At 50.1% G+C, this 6000-nt stretch overlaps 1 protein-coding gene across 3 annotated transcripts in view; it reads right to left on the reverse strand.

Annotated features, from left to right (window-relative positions):
- Svil (supervillin) overlaps positions 1-4555 on the reverse strand; it is a 225616-nt gene extending 221061 nt beyond the window's left edge. Inside the window, exon 1 of one of the 3 annotated variants that reach the window (XM_076831667.1) lies at positions 4266-4555. The gene's annotated coding sequence lies outside the window, so the exon portion shown is untranslated. Of the gene's footprint in view, positions 1-3283; positions 3413-4214 lie in introns of those variants that run through there. The other 2 variants (XM_076831665.1, XM_076831666.1) reach the window with 2 other exon arrangements.
- Between the last annotated feature and the right edge of the window lie 1445 nt (positions 4556-6000).

The raw sequence follows: 6000 nt of genomic DNA on the forward strand, positions 1-6000 counted from the left end.
ATATGTAAACAGAAAGATAACTTTTACCAAAACTATACCATCCATTGTTTAACTTATTATATGGTTTCTAGTGTTTTAGCCCATAATTGATCATTTAAAACATAAAGGCAAAAAGTCCAGAATTATAAAACAGCAAAAAAGAAAACTAATTCTCCACTTAGGTTTCCTGAATTGAAAACCTTACAAGTGTTTTCACACATGAAAATAGGCACACTGGTTGTGCCCTACTTGTTCAGCTTAACTGATTTGTACCTCATTCTGTTACCTTCTAAGGTAGTTTAGCAATTTCACTCTATTTCAGCAAATATTTTTGAAATATTACATACCAAACTCTCCTTCCTCCTCTTATCAACTTGGTGGCTCGCCTTTAAGCAGACTTTCAGAAAATATTCTATTTTCCAAGAAGATGATCCTTCTGTCCAAGTTTAAGCCACTATGGTTTTCACAGAAGCAGATTTTTTTTTTAGTACTATAGATGACTAATCAATCAAAAAAAAGAGAATACGCTACCTATAGTTTGTTTGGCTTTCAGCTAATTTTGTTAAAGTCCTGCCATTTTGTCATTAGGATACTGGCTTTAAATTTAAAGGAAAGGGAAATGGCTGGAGGGGCAGCCACAAAATTACATAGTGGCAAAAGCAGGAGGAAAGCCCTGCACTCACTCAGTCTCTTGTAAAAATTCCTTCAGCAAACTTTCCCATCACTACTAACCTCTTCTGCCCCCCTCAACTTGCTGACAAAAAGAAGAGGAAATCCCTAACTGCACAATATTGCAGTGTTGACGAAAAATAGTGAGTTTGAGACAGCTCTCATCTTACTTTACTTCTCCAGATGAATAGCAGAAGGGGAAAAAGTAGGAGTCTATTCTCAAACAACACCATTATTAGTTAACATGTATTGAGCAGCTACTGTGTGCTAGCCACTGTGCGAAGTGCCCTATGTGGATTATCTAATTCAACCCTTGAGCTTCAATCAGGAACCACCATTATTACCCCTGTTTTAAAGGAAGAAAGTGAAGCTCAGAGAGGTTAAGCCATTGTCCAAGGTTGCAGAGTAATAAATGGTGCTGGCAGCATTTGAACCCAGCCATTCTGACTTCAGAGGTTTGCCCTTACTCATCATGCCTTGCTGTCTCCAGGAATGGCAGGGCAGTAGGACATTCTGAGTCACAGACTGTCATTCCAGAGTTTCAAACCTTTTTCTTTGAGGCAAGGCATTTTAAATAACAGTCACAATATCAAAATTCTATATTTTAAAACTGAGCTCTGTGTTGCATAGAGGTGTGTGGATTAAGCATATTGTTAGACCCTCAGGGGGTTAACTTATCAGTTAGTAAGGTTGTCTGTTATTTGCAAAGAGACCTCACTTAACTTTAAACACACATTCAGCGCAGTGGCAATATCCCACACACAGTTTAAACAGGGCAAGAAACTCCTGCTCCTTGTAACAGGGAAGGCAAACAGAGCTCCATGCTCTGTACAGTTCCTGAGGCCAGACTCACCTGCCTAATGAGATAGCACACAAAGCAAAGGGCAGCTACTTCGGACATTCTGTGGAACTGTCATATAATTCTAAAGATTTTGAGAAGGTACCTTTTCATAAACCTTAAGCTTTAAAAGTTGGTTTAGTTGAGATGCTGGCAATAACAGAAGCCAAAAATGTGTGGAAAGTCAATCAAACCTTAATGCCTAACAGAAGCAAACCTTAACTTGGGGTTATACTGTATAGCCAGTAACCCATTAAAAAAAAAAAAAAAATCTTCAGTAACAGCCTTTGCCAAAGAAATTGGAACAAGTAAGCAGTCCTCTTTGGAACAGAACTCATGGACTTGTTTGTCTGTTTTCATTAGGGGTGCTCCACCACCAAGTTACTTTTTTTTTTTTTTTTTAATTTTGAGACCGGTCTCACTAAATTGCTGAGGCTGGCATGAAATTTGTGATCATTCATTCTGCCTCCTAAGTAGCTGGGATTACTGATGTGTGCCACCTCACCCAGGTCTGTTAACCTCCTTAGGCCTCAGTTTCTTCATCTGTAAAACAGAAATAACCTTCTGGGAGGAAGCTGTGCGGTTTAAAAGGGCAAAGTGAAAATCCTGCCAAAGTATGTAAGATTCTCTCTTGTATTAGGTATTCATCAAAGCTGGTTCCTGCCCTTTCTTTATTACAACACAAGGGTTTGGAATTAGACAAGACATGAAAAGATGAATTTCCTTCACTGACTACTGGGGGTTGGGATTCACACCCGCAGAGAGGACCTGGCTTTCTCTTTGCAGCTCTTGCTCCTCTCCAGTACAGGTCCTGGAAGCATCTGGCGCCAGCAGAGACGCTGTGTCTGACATTTCCAGGGCAATATTTGTGCGCGTGCTAGATCTGCATAAAGTTACCACAAGCCTCGTGGATAGAGGTGGGGTGTTTGGTAAGGAGCTCCTTTAATTGTCCCAGCTGGCCTCTCCCCTTCCGAGGAACTCCCAATTGTAATAAACCTTCAGACTTCAAAGGATCTGGACTGCCTATGCCAGAAGCGCTTAACTCCGCACCTGACCCAGATTGTGGCCTGGACTGGAGCCTCCCCGCCTCTCACTCACAGTAATGCAATTACCTCCTTCAAGAGGTGCCGGGGGCTCCGGATTGTCACAGGAGGACTAAACCACTCCCCATGGGGGAGTCCACTTGGGCGTATACACAGCAGGGAGGGGCAAGGGCGGGCAGTGGTGGCAGAGAAAGCGGCGCGCCTAGTTCAAACCCGCGCAGGTCCTCGAGGGTGGGGTAGGGGTGGGGGGACCCTGCAGCTCTCGCCATTTACCAGCAACAGCGAGAGAAGAAACACATGACGTGCATTTCTAAACACTAACACCCGGGACTCCCTATTCCCCGCCCCTCCTCCCCGCGTAACGGGCAGCTCGCTAACTTCCCGAAACTCCACGAAGAGAAATCCCAGCCCGGCCCGCTCTTCCCGGCCGCGCGCGCCAGGGCGCGCCGGGGACGGAAGTGGGTGGAAGCAGCTGCCGCGCCGCGCCGCGCCTTTGTTACTGCTCGGGGACCTGGTGGGCCGCCCGCGGGACCCTGTGGCAGCAGCTCGGGGATCCGCCGCCCCCTCCCTGCGGGCGCCTGCTAGGTTCCCGCTCCTCCCGGGACAGGACCGCCAGCAGCCACAATAAATCGATCCCACCTCTGGCCTCAGCCTCGAGGGAGGCGCAGCGGCGCGTACTAGTAAGGTCCGTCGGCCTTAGCCCCAAGCTGTCGTTCTCTGCCCTTAGGCTACTGCGATCAGGGACATTCCTCACCTTCCTGCGCTTTCTCCACACCTCCGGGTGGCAGAGTCGAGGCTTCCCGCCGGACAGCGGCTGAACAGCCCCGACTTCTCAGTAGCGCCCGGGTCACGCCCCGCCTCTTGCCCACTGCGCTACGATCGGGTCCCCCCTCTCGGGATGATTCACGTCGCTCCTTACCTGGAGGCTAGCACGAGTCCCCTCCCCTCCGCCAGCCCGCAGCTATCGGGAGCTGGCGCCCTCTGCCGGGCCACCAGGCGAGAGCACCCTCGGGACCCGACGAGGGACAGAGTAAAGAAGGTAGAAGAAAGTGGATCAGAGCCGAGCGCAGCGACACCATTCCTCCCACCGCGGGTCACCCACTTCCCGAACACCGGCCAGCGCGCAGGGGACCGTTCTCTGCCAGATTCAGACCACAGCTGTGCACGCGCTCCCAGAGTTACCCCCTCGCGGTCCAACTGGTCCAACTCTGTCCCCCGGAGGAAACGGCGACAAACCGGCCTGTGCACGTCCTATTTTAAAACACTGGGAAGGCAGTTTTTACTGGTTCGAGTGTGAAGATTGTGTCTTGATCTCAGTAGCTCTCCGCTGCCTGAATTAAAGGGAGGAGGACGCCTCCGGGTTCCAGGGCTAGGAAAAGGTTGGAGCGAGTTGTAAGTGTGGGGTGTGAGGGTTCCCGGATCCCACTTGGGGCTGAAAGCCTGGCCGATTTATGGTTCACCCAGCTGGGGGGAGTGCCTATCCGATTGACTCGCTCTGTCTCCTGAGCAAACTCTTCCAGCACGTTAGCTTCTTAGCCTCCCACAAGTCCGGAGAAAAACTTTGGCGGGGAACAGGGTGAAGGAGAGGATATCTCGGCTGGCGGGGGGGGGGGGGGGGGGCGGTGGTCAGCGTCCCCAAGCTGAGCATGTGCTACCAGGAGCCCAAACTTCCCTACCCCACTCACCTTGTCCGCACGCTCCTGCCCAACCCCAGCCGCAGGGTCGCCCTCGCCCACCTGCCGGCCCAGCGGCCACACGAAGTTCCCCGAGATCCGGGAGACGCAGTCTAGCGCGGGACCTCGGTGGCAACGACACAGTCCCTACTCAAGCTGGCTCTCCAGGAGAGGCCGGGGGAAACTGGCACGACCTCCAGTCACTGCCGCTGCCTGAGGGGAGTTAGTTGGAGCTGACCAGGCTAACCCAGGCGCGTCCTTCCCCGAAAGCCAGCAAGCGATTCCCGGAGCGGCAGGCGGGCGCCGTGTTATTAATTGTAGGGCCCCCGGGTGTCAGCAGCCAGGCGCTCTGAGTGGCTCCGAAGGCGAGTCTGTCCGGCCCCAGCCTGACCCACCCCCTCGGCGCGCTCCCGTCCTGGCCCGGCCCAGGGACGCGCCCCCGCTCAAGGGCTGGAGGCTCCCGGGTGTTGGGGTTCCCGGGGCTCAGATCTCTCACCCGCTGTCACACGCTACTGCTGGTGGCTGCAGAGGCCAGAGGAGTGCCGCTTACCTTCGAGACCCAATGCCGGCACTCTGAGTGTCCTGCCGTTCTAGGGATAAAACCTGGCGACGTGGACGAACGTTGCGGCGGTAGCTCGCGGGACAGTTGCCAAGGAGACTGTCCTCGCTGGGCCACTCACAAGTGGGAAAAGTCACGTCACCCCCACCACCTGTCTCGAGAGACCTTAGCCTACCTCAGAATTCCCCAAGTGTCCTTAACACTCGATCGTTGCCCCTTTCCCCACTCGCTGGGTTTCTGATTCTCTAAGTTGTAGGTGGAGCCAGAGGACTGGTATTTCTCAGAAGTTCCCAGGTGATGCTGAGGCAGTCGTGAAGCAGAGTTAAGGTTGTTAAAGTGTTTGGTGAGGGCAAAGCGGTAGACAAATTTAAACATGTAAAATGTTACTTGTCTGTCAACAGACAGTGTCCAACCCCTGCTTCACTCCCACAACCAATACCTTGGGCCAGGCTCTTTATACTATCTCCTCTGGTTTTTGACGCCAGTCTCCCAACTAGACTCCTGCTCCAGTCTGGCTTCTCTGCCAGCATTCTCCACAATGCATCTTCAGTGATCTTTTAAAAACAGATCCCACTGCTCTTCTTAAGCTCTTAATAGATTTCTTTAATGTTTCAGGAGAAGATAGTCAAGTTCCCTAGCCTGTCTAAGCTATTGCCGCATCTGTGCCTACCTCTTCAGTCATAGGAACTGCTTATATATGATGCCCTGCATATCCACAAGGTCCATGCTCTTGTGCTCTGGGAACAGGTACACTTTGCTTTTCTTGGTATAGACAGAAGAAGGGACTCCCCTCCCAGCCTTCTCCAAAAATCACTGGTTCCAGGAGGCCTGCCTCCCCATTTTTGAATTAAGGCCCCCTACCAACTCCCACAGCATCCCCATATGGATCTTAGTCATAGCCCTTAGAACATTGGACTGTGATCACTGGTTCACTTTTCTGTGTCCTCTATTACAATGAGAACTCCTGGTAACAACAATATTATCCATTTTTGTAACTTTGAGGTCTAGATTGAACTTGCTCAAAAAAGTATATATATATGTACACATATACATATATGTATATACACATACACATACAATGTTATATACAATGTCAGTATAATATTATATAACATATATACTGTTATACAGACACATACTTGCTTTAGGAAATGAATTCTTAGAAATTCAAAAGATTTGGTTAATTTAGCATTTGTTTGCAAACACCATAATTTGAAGAAATTTTCACTTTTCTGACAA

The sequence above is a fragment of the Callospermophilus lateralis genome, chromosome 13, assembly GCF_048772815.1.
Source record: "Callospermophilus lateralis isolate mCalLat2 chromosome 13, mCalLat2.hap1, whole genome shotgun sequence".
NCBI lineage: Eukaryota > Metazoa > Chordata > Mammalia > Rodentia > Sciuridae > Callospermophilus > Callospermophilus lateralis.